Below are 18,110 nucleotides of genomic sequence, written 5' to 3' on the forward strand. Positions count from 1 at the left end.
GTGCGGCTTTGAACTTTTTGTTCGGAGGAGAGTAGGTGTGCCACTCTGCGGACTGCGGTTTTGTTTCCGGTTCGAAGTGATGAATCATGTTTCATAGCCTGTGACGGTGTTCGACACACCACTGATCATCCCATCTGGTGGACGAGTGTGTCAGCGCTATAAACAGAGACGTCCAGCTAATCAACGAGGTGTTTGACTGTTGTGGTGTCACCGCCAGACACCACACTTGCTAGGTGGTAGCCTTTAAATCGGCCGCGGTCCGCTAGTATACGTCGGACCCGCGTGTCGCCACTATCAGTGATTGCAGACCGAGCGCCGCCACACGGCAGGTCTAGAGAGACTTCCTAGCACTCGCCCCAGTTGTACAGCCGATTTTGCTAGCGATGGTTCACTGACAAATTACGCTCTCATTTGCCGAGACGATAGTTAGCATAGCCTTCAGCTACGTCATTTGCTACGACCTAGCAAGGCGCCATTATCAATTGCTATAATATCTTGTGATGCATGTACCGTCAAGATCGATGTTCACCAATTATGGAATAAAGTTTAGTATTCCAGAAGCTACGTACTTTATTTGCTAGTCTTTATTACTTGTCCTGTTCCAGACCTCACGCCATCCTGCGTGATCTTAAACGCGTGCCTTTCGGTTTCCTCTGTTGTGGGTTGGCGCTCTGGCCAATCCACAACAACTGTGATCCGCCGATTTCTTCTAATGAGAGTGTTCACGCTGTTGCGGCCACATGTAGTAAGCGTTGCCTCACGCAGTGGAGAATGGCAAAACAGAGGCAGCCGGCGATCGCGGCATTGCGAAGTAAGCACGGCACAGATAGCCTTGCTGACAGTTGCAGTCTACCAACAAGCTGACGCAAGAACGCACACAGACCGAGCGCCGAGTGAAGCCTATAGAGTGCTGAGTAAGGAGAAGTGAGGCCAGCACACTAAGTTACGCTGCAATATACTGCGGGAGTAATAACAAGAAGCTGCCACAGAGGGTGAAAAACGTCCTCCTGCCGGATATAAATAGTGGAGCGCAGGCAGCAACGGACAGAAGCCATTAGGAAGCAGTTCGGATCTGAGGACGGACGTGGTCCGCGTCCGAATGTTCAATCTTCTTAGGTGACGATTCCGGAAGTCTGTTCCAGCTCGCAGGAGTCATCCGTTCGCCGCCAGATGTCAACTTCGGCTCTGGGGGTCGGCCAGAGTTCGGTCGGCACCGTGGCTGACTAACTACAGCGAGAACTTCCTGCAGGACCGGCCGCAGCTCGGTCTTGGTCACCGGCGCCACCGGGGGCAGACGCCCGGACTTGACGGCAACCCGGCCACGACGCGTGGTCCGTCCATGACGGGACCTCGCGGACATCGCGACTGACGGCTTCCCAGTCGCCGGTGCAGCAGGCGTCGGCAGCTGACCTCACGGCGACGAGTTCATCTCAACCACAGGGCATCCTGACTTCAGCGGAGCACTGGTGGCCTGAGGCTCCGAGTGCGATCAGCGGCGCGCATTGCGCGCATTGTCGGAGAATTTACACAGCAGCAGCCAGGCGGAGGGATCCGCAGGGCCGGGCAGTGACGACGAGGGAGAAATTGTGAAGGAAGTTCAATAAATAATTGTAAAACTCCACGCCGTCTCAGTCTTTGGCGCAGCCACTGTGTCTGCTGCTAACAAGTAGCAAACGGCCGTAACAAGAGGCGCAGAAGTCGTAACAAGTGGCCATCTGCCATAACAACGCGTTCCAACATTGCACAGCTGTATGCGACCAGCCGGCACGTGGGGGATCGAACAGGCCTGCACGACCTAGCTGCGATGATGACAATCGTCTCGTCTAACGACTCACCGTGATTTTGTTCACTACCAGATCGGCGTAGACATTTCGCAAGCAGCTATGGATATCTGCAATGCTTTGGTTTTGCGCCAGAAGAATCTCAATGACGGTTTTTCCTTGTAACGCACTTCCGTCGCACACGCCATTTTGAAGGCAACGTATAGCGCAGCCATCTATCGGAACTTCGTGAAAATACAGAGGTTGGTTGGCTGGTTGATTTGGAGGAGGGACCAAACAACGAGGTCATCGTTCCCAACAGATTAGGGAAGGATGGGGAAGGGTCGGCAGAGCCCTTTCAAAGAAACCATTTTCCTGAAACGATTTAGGGTAATCACGGAAAACCTAAATCAGGGTGGCCGGATGCGAGTCCAGTGTGCTAACAGTCCGCCACCTCGCTCTGCAAAAATACAGAAGCTAAAGCGGGAACGTTCCACACTGTACCACAACCAATTCCGCATTTTTTCCAACAGAAATTGGGTGAGAAAAGGTGTTGAACTGCTCTCGTACAACGTTGTGCAAATATTGAAGCAATGCTAAACTGTTATGAACACATATTTAAATTATTTTTATTAAATACGAAATAAACAGATTAAAAATTTTAAAAAATTAAAAGAAAAATATGGTTGAGAGGTACAACGAAGTATACTATATTTTATTTCTATTGCACTTTCATATGTTGTTCCAAAACAGACTGTATTTTAAATTTCCGTGATTTCCCCGCTGTCTCGTTCCAAAAATGGTTCAAATGGCTCTGAGCACTATGGGACCTAACTTCTGAGGCCATCAGTCCCCTAAAACTTAGAACTACTTAAACCTAACTAACCTAAAAACATCACACACATCCATGCCCGAGGCAGGATTCGAACCTGCGACCGTAGCGGTCGCGCGGTTCCAGACTGTAGCGCCTAGAAACGCTCGGCCACCCCGGCCGGCCCTGTCTCGTTCCGCCAGGTGGTCGAATCACTGGCTTCAATTGGATCTCTTCACCGTCATTTTCATCTTTGTTGGTGTGGAACATTGCAAAGGTTACTAGAGGACCCCAAAATTGTCATAGTAGTGTTTTCCCAGCAAGAAGTACCAAATATCTGAGAGTAAAGCAAAAAAAGGACTACATTTTGAACAAATAAGAATGTAAACAGTTAAAAGTTTTCTTTAAAGAAAATTATTTCAACAGCGAAAAAGTCAGATATATTGAAAGAAAAAAATCTTCGATGACGACAACACTTATCCCGTTTATTGAAATCTCAGCAGTGTGGAGCATTTACCGTATGTTGTTTTTCCAAGAACATCCACTATGACGTCATTTGTAAATTAAACCCTCATTTGCTATTTCCTTTTCTGTTCGTATATTTCGACGCCAACGCCTAAAAGAAAACGGCTACTTAAAACAGGCGAGACTCAACACAGGATTAAATTACCAAGTGCACCTCGGTAGACTCACTTGCCATAAGTAATTGATTAAGACAAGGAAGTCTATCGCGTAAAAGTGGCTTAAGAATGATTTGACGAAGTTCATCATTGCAATCGCTTGGCAACTATACACGTCACCTCACTTCAGCAGAACTGTTCCACACCATACTGACGATCGGTCTTCCATACACTTGTCTGACTAAAAAAAAAATAAAGCACCCAGGCTGCATATCGGCCTCTGTGGCCGAGCGGTTCTAGGCGCTTCAGTCCGGAACCACGTGGATGGTGCGGTCGCAGGTTCGAATGCTGCCTCGGGCATGGATGTGTGTGATGTCCTTAGGTTAGTTAGGTTCAAGTAGTTCTAAGTCTAGGGGACTGATGACCTGAGATGTTAAATCTCATAGTGCTCAGAGCCATTTGAAGTATTTAAGGGGGCAAGAACTGCGTCAGATGTTTCGTGATCACTGTGAAAGGCACGAAGATGTCGAGTACTGGTGTAAGACAGCACCTCTTAGATTTTAAAGGTTGCCTTATTGTGGGACCCCATTTGGCCACTTGGTCGAATCGTTCTGTATCCTGATGTTTGGGGCATTCGCTCTTGACAACGATCCGACGTTGGACTACATGGGAACGTGAATGCAAGTACACTCCTGGAAATTGAAATAAGAACACCGTGAATTCATTGTCCCAGGAAGGGGAAACTTTATTGACACATTCCTGGGGTCAGATACATCACATGATCACACTGACAGAACCACAGGCACATAGACACAGGCAACAGAGCATGCACAATGTCGGCACTAGTACAGTGTATATCCACCTTTCGCAGCAATGCAGGCTGCTATTCTCCCATGGAGACGATCGTAGAGATGCTGGATGTAGTCCTGTGGAACGGCTTGCCATGCCATTTCCACCTGGCGCCTCAGTTGGACCAGCGTTCGTGCTGGACGTGCAGACCACGTGAGACGACGCTTCATCCAGTCCCAAACATGCTCAATGGGGGACAGATCCGGAGATCTTGCTGGCCAGGGTAGTTGACTTACACCTTCTAGAGCACGTTGGGTGGCACGGGATACATGCGGACGTGCATTGTCCTGTTGGAACAGCAAGTTCCCTTGCCGGTCTAGGAATGGTAGAACGATGGGTTCGATGACGGTTTGGATGTACCGTGCACTATTCAGTGTCCCCTCGACGATCACCAGTGGTGTACGGCCAGTGTAGGAGATCGCTCCCCACACCATGATGCCGGGTGTTGGCCCTGTGTGCCTCGGTCGTATGCAGTCCTGATTGTGGCGCTCACCTGCACGGCGCCAAACACGCATACGACCATCATTGGCACCAAGGGAGAAGCGACTCTCATCGCTGAAGACGACACGTCTCCATTCGTCCCTCCATTCACGCCTGTCGCGACACCACTGGAGGCGGGCTGCACGATGTTGGGGCGTGAGCGGAAGACGGCCTAACGGTGTGCGGGACCGTAGCCCAGCTTCATGGAGACGGTTGCGAATGGTCCTCGCCGATACCCCAGGAACAACAGTGTCCCTAATTTGCTGGGAAGTAGCAGTGCGGTCCCCTACGGCACTGCGTAGGATCCTACGGTCTTGGCGTGCATCCGTGCGTCGCTGCGGTCCGGTCCCCGGTCGACGGGCATGTGCACCTTCCGCCGACCACTGACGACAACATCGATGTACTGTGGAGACCTCACGCCCCACGTGTTGAGCAATTCGGCGGTACGTCCACCCGGCCTCCCGCATGCCCACTATACGCCCTCGCTCAAAGTCCGTCAACTGCACATACGGTTCACGTCCAGGCTGTCGCGGCATGCTACCAGTGTTAAAGACTGCGATGGAGCTCCGTATACCACGGCAAACTGGCTGACACTGACGGCGGCGGTGCACAAATGCTGCGCAGCTAGCGCCATTCGACGGCCAACACCGCGGTTCCTGGTGTGTCCGCTGTGCCGTGCGTGTGATCATTGCTTGTACAGCCCTCTCGCAGTGTCCGGAGCAAGTATGGAGGGTCTGACACACCGGTGTCAATGTGTTCTTTTTTCCATTTCCAGGAGTGTATATTCGTAGACAAGGTTCCGGTGAACGATGTTTGACCATCACAAGGAAGGATCGGCGTGTTGTCCACTAAGCACATCGTAAACCTTTCACATCAGCGCCTGCCATCCAGGAGCAAGTAATGGACTCCCTGTAACGTTCTGTGTCATTGTGCATCATTGTTGGCCCAAGACTAACAGTACACTGAAGAAGGAATTAATGTCCCATAACACAAGCGGCTGCGTTTGGAGTGGTGCCGCGGCCGGGAACCATGGTCTGCTGAAGAATAGCGCGCATTGAGTCCAGCGATGAATCGTAGATGGGCACGACACAGAATTACTGTCGCCAGCGAATATGGTGGTGACCTGAGAAGAGATCCCATCCTTCCAGTGGTTTGGAGCCACAGAGTATTTCAGGTCACGGCTGGTAGTGATTGAGGGAACTCTGACGGCACATCGGTACGTCAGCAATATCCTCCTTCCTTATTACTGTGTGACCTCTCATGTGACAGTAAAGCTGTACAATTTTTCAACAGAACAATGTTCGTCCACACATGACACGTACCTCTATGAACTATCTGCGTGATGTTTATACACTGCCAAGGCTATCAAAATCCCCAGATCAGTCCTCGATATAACATGCATGAGACCAGGTCAGACCTTAACTCTGTCTGATTGCCAATATCCAAAATATCAAGGACCTGTTACTAAATTTGTGGGACAGCTTGCCTTATGAGAGGATGCAACGGCTCTATGACAACCTTCCCAACCGAGCCATTTCACACATCCAGGTAAGAGTAGGTGATACGTCATACTGGGAAGTGGGCTCACAATGCCAAGTTCTTTGTAAATTTGGCGTGATATCCCTATCACTGTAATAACATCTTATACCCTCTCAAACTGTGCAGTTTCATTTCGTTTTCTTATCTCCTCCTAAGTGCATCGTTTCTTTTCTCAGACAGTCTATCATGTCAAGGCCTGCAACGACTCTGTCTCTTCGTTTCATCTTGTTCGTTATTTGACGTCTACATACCTTACATAAATAATACACTTGATTTGAAACTTCCTGGAAGTGCCTGAGTGCCGGATGGGGACTCGAACCTGGTACCTACGACTTCGCAGGCAAGTGCTGTAGCGACTGAGCTACCCAAGCACGACTAACGATCGCCCCACTGCTTTACCTGCATCACTGTCACATCTCCCACCTACCAAACTTCACTCACGTTCCCTTGCGTACTTTGCCCTGGCTGTGGCTAAGCTAAGTCTCCGCAGTAGCCTTTCTTCCGGGAATGCTAATCGTACAAGGAATGCAGGAGAACGTCTGTGAAATTGGGATGGTAGGAGATGAGGTACTGGTGGAGGTAAAGCTGTGGAGTGGGTCGTGAATCGTGCTGTGGTAGCTCAGGTGGTGCAGCCTTTCGCTGTGAAAGATGGAAGTCCCAGGTTCGATTCCTGGTCCGGCACACAGTTTTAATCGGCCATTGAGTACCAAGACAGCGCACACTCCGCTGCAGAGTAAAAACTCTTTCTGGAATAGACTTGATCAACGGTTTGCCGTAGCACCACATTGTAAACGCATTTTCATTTCTGCATTGCCCACTACCCACCCATCCATACAGAGCTGTGCTCGAAACAAAGATTCTCTTGAATTTTTTTCTGGTCTCATGGTTTATAACTTTGGATGTGCGTGGTTGCCTCCTTTTCGTACGGAGCTTCATTTCCTTGCGCAATGCTTGCCATTACATCTTTCTCACGCTTTCCTTCCTCGTCTCTTTTACTCGTTAGACAGAGGAATTCGTTTATATCTTCAAGAGTCTCTTGTACAAGTTTGTCCATCTGCTACACAGGCCATCACCTTAGCTTTCGTTTTGTTTAAGCGCTTATTAAAACCAGCAGCTAGTACTCATAGCATTTAATTAAGCCAATGACGCGATGGGTTAAAAAGCTTCTACTTCTTTCTTCAAGAGTCAGATATCTGTTCGTCACTTTCTCTTGTTCACTAACTCTGTTGTCTGTAGATTACTTTTATTTGAACTCTCCATCTCTTTTTTGTCTACCTGTTTATAACTTACGTATTAGTCGATAAGTCACTACTATCTTAGCCATTCTGTTTTCGTTCATTCTTGTGACATGAAGTTTCCATTTATATCTGTACTCGGTGATCTGTTCTTCTTTTAAGTAGTAGTTATTGTTAAATTGTTGTATTCTTACCACAACAGAAAAAGCATATCCAACCAGCCTTCTTAAAAATCTCATTCCCACAGCTTGTATTCCCCATCCATTTCCAGCTATTATTGTCTAAGTCTCAACGACAAAATGTAGCTGTTTCAAAAGATTTGTTCCTTAATAGAACATATCTTCAATGTGCGTCATAGTCAGTGTGTGAACTCCTGGAACATCTTCTAATGTCCTTGATAAGATATTATTTTTTAATCTCAGAACACGTCCAGCGTTAAAACGAAAAGAAAAGGCAATCAGATAATAAAATGTTTTAAGGCGATACGATCTACAAGAACTAGGCAAGGGAAGAAATGCATTTCAGAGTAAGTGTTACTATATTTTCATTCTTAATTACTGTAAGGCAGATTCACGACAAACAACAGCGAATGGGAGGCAAGAAAGAACAGGTTTCTACATCCTGTCCAGTGAATAATGACAGCGAGCCGAGACTATACAAGAAACAAAATGCATGACACGGTAAACCACGTCTACTACGAAGCACGATGTAACCTAAAGAGTCCCAGGATCCGCAGCGAAAGAGACAGCAAAACAAATGAGTGTCTTAATGACGCATTGCTGCGCAGCAAGTTTTCCACAACTTCCGCTGTATTTATGACTCTGCAATTAGGGAACAGCGAAGTATAATGGGAGTATCACCAGGACAAGCTAAATGGGACAGAAGTGGCACCGAGATTGTGTAATACAACGACATAGCCAAGGTCTTTACAAAACCGTAGCGGTGGCATTCCTGCGAAAGTATCGGTACTAAAATCTGCACGGAGTGCGGTGTGACATAGTATCTATTGTCCAAAATTTTATGAAATGCATAATACTTTTTGAACAGAATCTTCCAATTGACTATGGCGTGCAAAAATGTAACACACTGCGCATGAACAGAGTAAACCAAAGTTCAGCGTTCCGGCACTGACGCGAGAGTCGCATCCGACCGAACGCCGTGTCATCCTCTGCTCAACTAAGTGCAGTCACTATTAAACATAAACACTATCAACAACCCAGAAAAAGTAAAGAAAAAGTAAGAAGCAAAGAAAACTTCACTGTGCAGAACATCTGCACCTCAGCAGAGAGCAGTAAACTGCCAGTGCTCCATGCAGCCAACGCACGAACTCAGCTGACATTTTGCAATCTGCTGATTTCTAGCTGTCAGGCACGACAAATTCGTCGGGCAATAGACTGCGTCGCTCGAACTGTCAACACAACTGGCACTGGTAAGAGTATCCTACTACTACCACATCGCTGGCAGCGGGCTATACACAATGCTGGTGACTACTTTGAAGGTCAGTAAAACTTTGAAACACGTATCTATTTTGTACGAGCTGTAAATAAATAGTTGCCACTATTAAAGTTCCAACCCTCGTGTGGAACAGAATTGGTAAATTGTTTATAAACATTCTTCCGAACGTGTAAATACGTAAGTTGAAGGGGAAAGGTAGATATTTAGTTTAATGTTCCATGGATCATTTGTCTGGTTAATCATAGTGATGTGGAACGAGTCATTTCATTCACAGAACTCATTAATATTTAAAACAGCCACATGCTGATCGTTTACAAGATTTCCTAAATACAAATGTGAATTACAATCTGTTATGCACTACAAAAATAGAAATTCTTGTACGGAGTAGAAGAAGTTTTCAGGAAGAAACTTTTTCAGTTCGTTTTAAAAGTTAACTTCGCTGTCTGGCGTTTTGTATCATTGGGTAAATGATAAAGAATTTGCAGTGTTGTGAACCAGTTTTTGTGCTAAAGACAGCAATGATGTGGAGTAATGAATGTCATCTTTTCTTCCTGTGTTGTAATTGCGCACATCATGCATCCTTTTGAACTGCAGTGGATTATTTATAACAAATTTCATTAAGGCAAAACATATACTGGGAATCAGCAGTGAGAACGCCTAACTTCTTAAAAAGATGTCTACAAGATGATCGTGGGAGGGCACCATTATTCCCACACTACGTTTTTGAGAAATGTAGACTTTCTTTCGTAAAGGTAAGTTACACCACAACATTATTCCACATGACATTATTGAATAAAAAAAACGCCAAGTATGCGAACCTATTTATTTGCAATTATTTGAATTTAAAATGCGACTAAAATAAATTTTCTTAGGAGTACCGAAATTTGATGTTTTGATTTTAAATTCTTATCAATAATGCCACTTATAAATTTCGAAGTACCCAGTACCCACTCTAGTTATCATTTCGTCACCATGTGTTAAAATGGTTCAAATGGTTCTAAGCACTATGGGACTCAACATCTGAGGTCATCAGTCCACTAGACTTAGAACTACGTAAACCTAACTAACCTAAGGACATCACACACATCCACGCCCGAGGCAGGATTCGAACCTGCGACCGTAGCAGCCGCATGGTTCCGGACTCAAGCGCCTAGAACCGCTCGACCACATTGGCCGGAAACAATGTGTTACGCTTGTCATTAGTGTAGTACTTCTAGACGTACAGAACTAATACGTTGTGTTTTTTATAAGCGAATCGATGTCTCCATATGAAAGCCACAATGGTACTGTGTGTCAGTATCCGCGACTAGCTAGTCTATTCGATTCGCATAAGGAACAACGGGAAAATGACTATCTATTTGTATCGGTTAGCATTCTAATCTTTCTTCTTTTCGCTATCTCTGGTCATATATGATGGAGGCACTGAAATTGTTTTACAGTCTTCTATGAACAGTGGTATTCCAAATATACACAACAAAGTATCGGCCAACAAATAACACCTCGGTCGTTTCCGGACCACGGTCTCTTATCTCAAATTGATACATTTACCCTTTACCCTTCGTACGTAGTAGGAAGCAATATATTGGTTGATTGTTCTAGGAACGTATACTGTAGCAATTTTAACAGTAAGATGCAGAACGCCTCTCTTGCATTGTCTGCCACTGGAGCTGACTCAGTATCTCAGTGACGCTCTCGCGCTAACTGAACGAACCTGTAATGAAAGGCCCTTCTCTTCTTTGGATCTTCTCTATTTCCTGTGTCAGTCCTATTTGGTACAGATCCCAGACTGACGAGCAATATCCAAGTATTGGTCGGACGAGTGTTTTGTAGGCTACCTCCTTTGTTGATGCACTACATTTCCTGAGAATTCTCCCAAGGAATCTCAAGTCTGGCCTTTGCCTTACCCGTGATTAATTTTTTGTGGTCGTTCCATTTCAAATCGCTCCTTACGCATACTGTTGAGGAAGTAACTGCTTCCAGTGATTCTTCTGCAATCGTGTGATCGTGCGGTAAGGGATGTTTCTGTCTATGTATTCGCGATACGTTACGTTTGTTTATGTTGAGGATCAACGCACCAAGGTTCGATCCTCTGCAACATTTCTGCACCTCGCTCCAATATTACAGCCTTGCGACTTCTCTGTGTCACGCGCGAAAAGCGTCACTGAACTTCCGGCGTTATCTGATAGGTCATTTATTTAGAAGGTATTTCGGTGCTGACGTTAGAAACTTTCAGGGATGATGAGAAGGGTAAAATTACCAATTTCAGGCTACGGACCCTGGTCCAAAAGATCGTTCGGTTATATATGACAGTCGAATACATGCACCAGTGCTGTCGTTGCTAAGATTTTTGGGCAGGCAACTATCTGAGGTGATAGTATGGACGAAAATATGCAAGAAATGTCAAGTACGTGAACTCTAAAATGCACATCTTAACAGCTATGAGCACTTGTTCATCTTCGATACCGTAAAATACGTCTTCTGCTGCAAGATCTTTAATTATCATATTTTTGGAGGATATAATATGTACCAAACAAGGAAAAATCCAGTAAATATGGTCTCCAAAATAGGTACGTCTAGATATTTTGGAAGTTGTTCAGTAGACGAGATATGTTACCACAGTATCTACGATGAAGAAGTGTTCATAGCTCTCAAGGTGTGGATTTCAGAATCCACTTTCACTAGACGTTTTTCTTTATTTCGTTGCATACAACCATGTCGGTTGCAGTAAGTACTGGGAGATGAAGAAGCTTGCACAGGATACAGTAGCATGGAGAGCTACATTAAACCAGTCTCAGGACTGAAGACCACAACAACAACTACCATCTTCCAAAGCAACAGCAGTACCGGCACATGTATTCCACTATCAGAGCTATCAGAACGATTTTAGCACTTCGACTCAGTCGTTTCCGGACCAGTCACTTACCTCAAATTCATACTTTCTACCTTCTTCATCATACCTGGAAGTTTGTAGCATCATCACCGAATCACCTTGTATATTGTGAAAATTCCCTTGTGGAACACCCGAAGTTACTTTTACACGTGAAGACCTCTCTCCGTTGAAAATGACATGCAGTATTGTATTTACTAGAAAGTCTTCTACGTATATTAACGACATAGGAGACAATCTGAGTAGCCGTCTTAGATTGTTTGCAGATGATGCTATCATTTACCGTCTTGTGAAGTCACCAGATGATCAAAACGACTTGCAAAATGATTTAGATAAGATATCTGTTTGATGCGAAAAGTGGCAATTGACCATGAATAAGGAAAAGTGTGAAGTTATTCACATGAGTACTAAAAGAAATCAGCTAAATTTCGATTACGCGATAAGTCACACAAATTTGACGGCTGTAAATTCAACAAAATACTTAGAGATTATAATTACAAATAACCTAAATTGGAACGATCACATAGATAATATTGTGGGTAGAGCAAACCAAAGACTGCGATTCATTGGCAAAACACTTAGAAGGTGCAACAGGTCTATTAAAGATAATGCTTACACCATGTTTGTCCGCCCTTTTCTGGAGTATTGCTGTGCGATGTGGGATCCGCATCATGTGGGACTGACGGATGACACGGAAAAAGTACAAAGAAGGGCAGCTCGTTTTGTATTATCACGAAATACAGGAGATAGTGCCACAGACATGATACGTGAATTGGAGTGGCAATCATTAAAACAAAGGCATTTTTCGTTGCGACGGGATCTTCTCATGAAATTTCAATCACCAGTTTTCTCCGACGATTGCGAAAACATTCTGTTGGCACCCACCTACATAGGGAGAAATGATCATCACGATAAAATAAGAGAAATCAGGGCTCGAACAGAAAAATTTAAGTGCTCGTTTTTCCCGCGTGCCGTTCGAGAATGGAACGGTAGAGAGACAGCTTGAAGGTGGTTCATTGAACCCTCTTCCAGGCACTTTATTGTGAATAGCAGAGTAATCTCGTAGATGTAAATGTAGGTGGCCTGGTATTGAGTGTATCTGTATTTTATTCATTAGGTGGCAGCGTGGAACTGTGTGGAACGTCTTCTGAAAATCAGGAAACATCTCATCTGCCTGGACACTTCTATCTATTGCTTTCTGGGTGTCGTGGACGAACACGGCGAGCTGATTTTCACACGATTTTTTTTCCGAAGCCATGTTGATTCCTACAAAGGACTTTTTCGGCCTCTAGAAATGTCATAATACGCGAGCATAAAACATGTTGCGAAATTCTACAACAAGTCGACGTCAGTGATACCGGCCTACAGTATTGTGCGACTGTTCGACCCTTCTTAAAACAGGAATGACCTTTGCTTTTTTCCAATCATTAGAAACGCTCATCTCCTCAAAAGACCTACGGTACATTGCTGCTAGAAGAAGAATAACGTCTTACGCATAATCTTGAATTACAAGAAGATTACTGTCTGAAGGTCCGAGTCGTGCTACAATTCGTACTTTTTCTGGGCGCAATCCGACATCTCAAAACTTTCATGAACTCATAATGCCCAAAACAAATTATAGTCCTAAACAACAAACAAAAATGGACTTAAAATTCAATAAATTTTGTGTCAAAACTACTTACTACCCCAGTGGTTTTATTTCGAAAACACTCACAGAGAAAGCAATAAAACCTCAAACTGAGTGTACAATAGTTTTGGATATACTCACTTTCACTGCCAATGAGGTCCTCAATATGGCCACTATAAAAAGGAATCGCATGTTACAGTCTCCTACAATTATGTAGTATAATTCCTGCGCCGACTGCTGTAAGTGGCTGCTACAGCGAACCACAATGGAGAGCCAAAGTGACTAGTACACCTGCCTAATACGGTGAAGAGCCCTCGCGAGCACGCAGAAGTGCCGCAACACAACGTGGCATGGACTCGACTAATGTCTGAAGTAGTGCTGAAGGGATCTGACACCACGACTCCTGCAGAGCTGTACATAAATCCGTAAGCTTACTAGGGGGAGGAGATCTCTTCTGAACAGCACGTTGCAAGCCATTCCACATATACTCAATAATGTTCCTGCCTGGGGAGTATGGTGGCCAGCGGAAGTGTTTAAACTTAGAATAGTGTTCCTGGAGCCATTCTGTAGCAATTCTGGACGTGTGATATCCTGCTGGAACTTCGTTTCATTGTATATTTGAAAGCAAATTCGCATTTATTCTAGACACAATACGACATCTCGAAACTTTCATGAACTCATAATGACTAAAACAAATTATTGCTCTAAATAACAAACAAAAATGGCCCTAAAATTCAGTAACTTTTGTACCAAAATTACATGCTGCCCCAGTGGCTCCATTTCGAACACACATGGAGAAAGCAATAAAACCTCATACTGACCGTATAGTGGCTTTAATATAGTAACTTTCACCGACAGTTGTGGCCGAGCGGTTCTAGGCGCTTCAGTCAGGAAACGCGCAACCGCTACGGTCGCAGGTTCGAATCCTGCCTCGGGCATGGATGTGTGTGATGCCCTTGGCCTAGTTAGGTTTAAGTAGTTTTAAGTTCTAGGGGACTGATGACCTCAGATGTTAAGACCCATAGTGCTCAGAGCCATTTGAACCATAGTAAATTTCACTGCCATTGAGGTCCTCAACATGGCAACTATAAAAAAAGAATCGCATGTCACAATATTCTACAATTATGTAGCACAATCGCCGCGACGACAGCTGTAAGTGACTGGTACAATGAACTACATTTGTAAAAGTTCCTCAGTGTACCACTAGATGTCTCTGTCCTGCTATAGGATCGGTGGTTTCGCCTGGTCAGACGAGTCTCGTTTAAAATCGAATCGAGCGGATGGACGTGTACAGTTATGAAGGGAACGTCATGAATCCATGGACTCTGCATGACAGGAGGGGAATGTTCAAGCTGGTGGAGGCTCTGTAATGGTGTGGGACGTGTTCAGTTGGAATGATATAGGACCCCTGATACGTCTAGATACGACTCTGACAGGTGACAGGTATGTGCCAAAGGCATCGGCACTTGAAAACTGAAGAAAAAAAAAATCCATGAAATTGTGATTTCAGGCATAAACCACTGGTTCTCGAAAGGTTAAACATGTAGTCATAATGTTTTGCCTCTGTAGTGTTTTCTCCTTATGGGTATATTGACAACTTTAAAGAATCGTACTCTCTCTTTATTAAAAAATTAAGAACCTGCTGAGAACCACACTCTAGCATGTTAATGGCAGCAGAACTAGTGGTTTACAGGTGCCATCCGTGTAAAAGAACTTTTGCTCGGAAAACCGATTTCTGGTGCGGGCTGGGAAAAGTGATTCAAGGTCCGCTACGAAAACGCGGCAGTGGGAAGAAGGTTCGGATATTTGATATTCGTCTTCCGCAGTCTGTGTCGCGGGTGAACTCTGCGACTGTTCGGCCCGGAGGCGCGTGGAATGGTGGAGTGGCTGAGAGGCTGGGCGTGTGAAGCGGAGCAGGTGAGCGACGGGAGAGGCCCGGAGTATTCCCGGCCGCCCTGGGAGATGCGCCGTCGGCTTTGGTGGGCGCCCAGGCTTAGCGAGGCGGGCGGCACGGCTCGCCGGAGCCGACGCGTGGGAGGCGCCACCTGCCCGCCGCCCCCACCCCGGAGTTGCCGTGGAGCGACGTCAGGCAGAGCCAGCGCCTGCCGGCAGATTTCTGGGGCTGTCACAATGGTGCTGCCGCGGAAAGCGAACACGGGCTCGACAGAGGGGGATTACGAGGGGTGGTGAAATGGAATAAGTCATTCGTACGTCACGAGGGTCGTTGGGGGGCACCACAGGACACCACCACCACCACCACCACCACCACCACCACCACTGTTGTGTTGGCAGAAGAGCCAACACCATGTTACTAGAGGAGGCCGAAATGCACGCGTTTTAGTTCACGCAGGCTGGCGTGAGGAGGGAAGAACTATACTGACGTGAGGTCTGGAACATGACAAGGAATTAGAATTCAGAAAGCGGACGTAATTAGTTTGGTACTTAACTTTAATCCATTAATGATGAACGTCGGTACATGACGGTACATGATTCACAATATTATCTGTTCAGAATATAGTAACTGAATATGGTGCCTTGCTAGGTCGTAGCAAATGACGTAGCTGAAGGCTATGCTACACTGTCGTCTCTGCAAATGAGAGCGTATGTAGGCAGTGAACCATCGCTAGCAAAGTCGGCTGTACAACTGGGGCGAGTGCTAGGGAATCTCTCTAGACTAGACCTGCCGTGTGGCGGCGCTCGGTCTGCAGTCACTGACAGTGGCGACACGCGGGTCCGACGTATACTAACGTACCGCGGCCGATTTAAAGTGTGGTGTCTGGCGGGGACACCACAACCACCACCACCACCACTACTACCATCGTATCATTATCATCATCACGCTACATTGTAGCACCCTTTTCGCCAGTTGGATATTTGGAGTAGGTTAGGGACAGGAAAGACGTCGAAGTGTCGTCCAATTGAAAGACTTGCACCAGGCCATTGATCCACACGAAGTTACTAAAACAAAAATCTATATATTTACACTGAAGAGCCAAAGAATCTGGTATAGGCATGCCTATCCAAATAAATAGATGTGTAAACGGGCAGAATACGGTGCTGCCGTCGGCATCGCCTATACAAGACCACAGGTGTTTGTCGCAGTTGTTAGATCGGTTACTGCTGTCACAATGGCAGGTTATCAAGATTTAAGTGAGTTTGAGCGTGGTGTTATAGTCAGCGCACGAGCGATGGGACACAGCATCTCCGAGGTAGAGATGAAGTGGGGATTTTCCCGTACGGCCGTTTCACAGGTGAACCGTGAATATCAGGAATCCGGTGAAACATCAAATCTCCGACATCGCTGCGGCCGGAAAAAGATCTTGCAAAAACGGGACCAACGACGACTGAAGAGAATCGTTCAACGTGACAGAAGTGCAAACCTTCTACAAATTGCTGCAGATTTCAATGCTGGGCCACCAACAAGTGTCAGCGTGCGAACCATTCAATGAAACATCATCGACATAGGCTTTCAAAGACAAAGAACCACTCGTGTATCCTTGATGACTGCACGACACAAAGCCTTGCGCTTCGCCTGGGCCCGTGCACACCGACATTGTACTGTTAACAACTGGAAACATGTTGCCTGGTCAGACGAGTCTCGTTTAAAATTGTATCGAGCGGATGGACATGTACAGGTATGAAGGCAACGTCATGAATCCATGGACCCTGCATGTCAGCAGGGGAATGTTCAAGCTGGTGAAGGCTCTATAATGGTGTGAGGCGTGTTCAGTTGGTATGATATAGCATCCCTGATACGTCTAGATACCTCTGACATGTGACAAGTATGTAAGCATCCCGTCTAATAAACTGCATCCATTCATGTCCATTGTGCATTCCGACGGACTTGGGCAATTCCAGCAGGACAATGCTACACACCACACGTCCAGAATTGCTAAGAGTGGCTCCAGGAACACTCTTTGGAATTTAAACACATCCGCTGGCCACCAAACTCCCCAGAGCTGAACATTATTGAGCATATCTGGGATGCCTTTCTACGTGCTATTCGGAAGAGATCTCCACCCTCTCGTACTCTTACGGATTTATGGATAGCCTTACAGGATTCATGGTATCAGTTCCGTCCAGCACTATTTCAGATATTATTCGAGTCCATGCCACTTCTGCGTGGTCGCTAGGGTCCTACGCGATACTAGACAGGAATACCAGTTTCTTTGGCTTCTCAGTATATAAACATGTTCGTATTTTGTACATATTACACGGGGGCCAGTCACATTAATTTGTCTGCCACATATGTTTGACATCAGCATGCAATAAACACTCGCCGGCCGGGGTGGCCAAGCGGTTCTAGGCGCTACAGTCTGGAACCGCGCGACCGCTACCGTCGCAGGTTAGAATCCTGCCTCGGGCATGGATGTGTGTGATGTCCTTAGGTTAGTAAGGTTTAAGTAGTTCTAAGTTCTAGGGGACTGATGACCTCAGAAGTTAAGTCTCATAGTGCTCAGAGCCATTTGAACCAATAACCACTCACAGACTGCAGGTGATAGCATTAGCAGTGTATGGTATGGAAAGCGTGTCAAGGGTATTTGGAAAACAGTGAACTCATTGTCAAAATGTGGAAACGGAGCGATTTATCTGGTATCCAACAGGGTATGATCATTGGCTTTCGAGCCAAGGGTGGGAGCCTTTCTGAAACAGCTTAGTTTGGAGAGTGTTAGTGTGTGCCGTTGTTAAAGTATACATCTACATCTACATCATTACTCTGCAATTCACATTTAAGTGCTTGGCAGAGGGTTCATCGAACGACAATCATACTATCTACCTACCATTCCACTCCCGAACAGCGCGCGGGAAAAACGAACACCTAAACCTTTCTGTTCGAGCTCTGATTT

The sequence above is a fragment of the Schistocerca serialis genome, chromosome 7 (genome assembly GCF_023864345.2).
Source record: "Schistocerca serialis cubense isolate TAMUIC-IGC-003099 chromosome 7, iqSchSeri2.2, whole genome shotgun sequence".
Taxonomy (NCBI): Eukaryota; Metazoa; Arthropoda; class Insecta; order Orthoptera; family Acrididae; genus Schistocerca; species Schistocerca serialis.